Genomic DNA, 4,040 nt, shown 5'->3' on the forward strand with positions numbered 1-4,040 from the left:
AAACCCAGCAGAGTCAGTTCCTCACAGTAGGCTTTATGTGAATGTGGTGCATACTTTTAAAGTTATGAATATTGTGTAAAACTGTGTATTTTCCTGTCTGTGATAATTACATTAACCCATTGTGTAAGGTAATTTTATCACAGGCAGAGGGGAGGATTTTGTGTGGGAGTGTCTGAGTGTATTGTACGTGTTTATTGGTTGTTTTACAAAACCCTGTGGGTGGTTCTAATGTGTAAGAATGTGTATATAAGAACAATAAACCCACAGCTCTGTCAGTTCTACTTCACCCTCAATTTGGAGTGCCGTCTCTTATTGGGGGAATCTGCTACAAGGGATTGCTATGCTTGTCATAAGCAATAAGAGCTGGTTCCTGCCTTGCTCTCTGGAGGAGTCTACTGTGGTGATGGTGTCTGCTGGAGTGCTGGAAACCCTCAGGAAGTGCTAGGAGCATCCTTCAATGGAGGTACCCAGGGTGCCCGGTGATCTGTTACAGTCACCTAAACAACTTTAGCTTAATGAAGCAGTTTTGGTGTATAGATCATGCCCTTGAAGTTTCACTACTTAATTCTCTTCCATTTAGGACTTAAATCACTTTTGTGATTTATCATGCAGTCCTAGCCACACCTCCCCTTGCCGTGACTGGTACAGCCAGCATTAAAAAAATGGTTTCATTTTCAATCATACAATAAAAGATAAAGTGCTCAGCGCAAGATAGATAAAAGCAATATATGATAATCTAGCTCCCAGGGTTCACTCCACCCAATGTGAATGAAAGTGAGTGTGAATATACCTAAATATGAATACAATGACACTGTTTCTTTCTGGAAAAAATAAACAGACAAAACACTCTCATAAAGTAGTATAGTAATATCCCAGATTGGTCTATAGATGTATTCTTTAGGTGTTCAACTCACATTTTTATGAGCCTGTTAGCAAACTGGCTCAGGTAATATAGCATATTCAGACAATGCAGGTCCCATTTCTGGAATACTAGGTCTTCTTTATGGAAATAGATGGAGAGCCCTAGCTTCTGACTTGCTAAAAGGCTCATAAAAATGTGAGTTGAACACCTAAAGAGTACATCTATAGACCAATCTGGGATATTACTATACTGAACCCTGGGAGCTAGATTATCATATATTGCTCTTATCTATCTTGCGCTGAGCACTTTATCTTTTATTGTATAATTTTATTTTTGGTGGAATTTCGAGTGATTGGTTCCACAGTGCTTTTAGCTGCATGCTGTTTAGCGACTATCTTTTTTTAATTTTCAGTCAGATGTAACTTACTTTAAAAGCTTTTATCTCCTGCTCTGTAAATTGAACTTTACTTACATACAGGAGGATCCTGCAGAGTTTAGCAAGCTATTGAAAGAGCAGGAGATAAGGAAGTCTAAATTAAACAGAATTAGCAATAAAGGAAGTGTAAACATTAGATGACGCTTTACAGGAAGTGTTTCGAAAGGCCGTGTAAGTAACATGCAGGAAGGTGTGACTAGAGCTGCAGAAACAAAGTGATTTACCTCCTAAATGTAAGATAATTGAGCAGGGAGACTGCAGGGGTATATATAAAGCTGATTCATTAACCCCTTAACGATCGTGGACGTCCTAGGAACATCCGACAAAAAATGGTCGTTAAGGACGAATTGTATCTGTTTTTTACATTTTCTATATCTATCTATCGCTACATATAAATAAAAATAATAAAAAATTAAATATATATTCATACATATATATTTAAATTCTACAAATATATTTATATAATATTTTTACATAATTAAGTCATTTTATTAATTACAATTTACTGGACCTGCCTGACAACCCAGGCAGAAAGTCCAGAGAATTTGGTTCTCAAGCCCTATATTTTGTCCTGTAACTTTCCAGTTACATGGGGGGGCTGCTGTTTTACTCGGGAGACTTTGCTGAACACAAATATTAGTGTTTCAAAACAGTGAAACATATCACGACAATTATATCGTCAGTGAAAGTGCCATTTCTTGCATTTTTCACACACAAATTACACTTTTACTGACAATATCATTGTTGTGATACATTTTACTGTTTTTAAAAACTAATATTTCTGTTCAGCGAAGTCTCCCGAGTATAACAGTACCCCTACTGTACAAGTTTTATGGTGTTTTCAAAAGTTACAGAGTCAAATATAAGGCTTGCATTTCATTTCTCTCACATTGAAATTTCCAGATTGGTTTTGTTGCCTTTGAGACTGTATGGTAGCCCAGGAATGAGAATTACCCCCATGATGGCATACCATTTACAAAAGTAGGCAACCCAAGGTATTGCAAATGGGTTATGTCCAGTCTTTTTTAGTAGCCACTTAGTCACAAACACTGGCCAAGATTAGCGTTAAAATTATTACAATTTCAAGCACAAACAAATCTAAACGCTTACTTCATTTTTTTTATTATTAGATTAATATTTTTAGGTAATTGTTGTTACTACTCTATACCAATGTAATGACCTCTTTATGAAATCAGCCCACATACATAGGAAGTCCATATTCTTGGGACACTTTGCAGTTCAATGTTGTTTTAGATATATTATTTTAGATATGTTTCTTTAGTAACATTGTATCATGCATTTCACATGAATTTGTTTTTTGTATTGTTTTTTTTTTTTAAAAACTAAAATGTGGTTCGCTATCACTTTGTATTACTATGCACTTTCATAATGCCAAAAAAAACAAACAAATCCTTATAACTCCCAATAATTGTTGTCTAATTTTACTTTAAAAAACATATTCAGGTCACAAATTGCAGAAAACATTTTTTAAATGTCTACAGTTAATGAACAAAAAGGCAAAGAAATATAACGAAGAACCAATACATTCTCTAATCTTTTTGTTTTTTCGAAACATTAAAACTATACAGAATATCTTACTGATTAATATTTTTATATATACATTTTATATACATATATATATATAAATGTAAAAAAACAGTAAGCTTATTACTGAAAATAGCAGAAAAGACATATAGAGCTTGGTAGTTTTATGCCATGAGCATTGTCATGGCAATTAATTTTAATTTGCTGTCAACTAACACATTAAAACCTACATATATCAATATCGTAGGAGAGCTGTTCAGTTTTCCAGAATCACTAAATCAAGTAGAAACTTTAAACGTTGAATTATGGAGACACATTGTGCATTCCAGTGATTAATTGTGTTGATTAAAGTTCAAACTTTCTGCTAAATATTAATTTGAATAAAATAGATCTATTTCTCACTAAGATTATGAAAACTCCATCATCCTTTTTTAGCCTTGTAAAATGGTAAGTACAATTATTAGTAAAACACATACATTTTAGAAAATATAATAAACATACACACTGAGAATAAAACATCAATCATGTGCAATGATTGCTATTCAGAGAACCAAAAAATAAAAGTTAAAGAGTATATTTTGTGTTTGCAGATTGTATGCGCTACAATATACTCAGACAGTGCTGCCATGAGAAATGTTGGTGCCCCTTACACAGCTCAAGGCCTGGGCCCCCAGGACCCAACCCCAGGTCAGTCCACAAGACCCACTCTTGGATTCACATGGCTGCTCACAAGGAGTGGAGTGGATGTGAGCATGTTATGAATAGAGTGATATTGTAGAGGATGTAATGTGTGTGTTTATGGAATGTAGTATATAGGGAATCCAGTCTGTGTAGGGGATGCAGTGTGTGCATGTGTAAGGGTTATATGCAGAGTGTGTGTGTGTGTGTGTGTGTGTGTGTGTGTAAGGAGTGTATTATGTGTTTGTGCATGTGTATGTGTGTGTAAGGGGTGCATTTTGTGTTTGTATGTAAAGAATGCATTGTGTGCGTAGGGATGCATTGTGTTTTTCTGTGGGTAAGGGATGTATTGTGTGTGTGTGTAAGACATGCATTGTATGTGGGGGAATACTTTGTTTGTGTGTAGGAATGCATTGTATTTTGTCTATATGTGTAGTTGTGTGTGTTAGGGATGCAGTGTGTGTGTTTCTGTGTGTGTACGTGTAGGGATGCATTGTGTGTGTGCATATTTGTGTATGG

Source organism: Pelobates fuscus, chromosome 7 (assembly GCF_036172605.1).
Source record: "Pelobates fuscus isolate aPelFus1 chromosome 7, aPelFus1.pri, whole genome shotgun sequence".
Classification (NCBI taxonomy): Eukaryota; Metazoa; Chordata; class Amphibia; order Anura; family Pelobatidae; genus Pelobates; species Pelobates fuscus.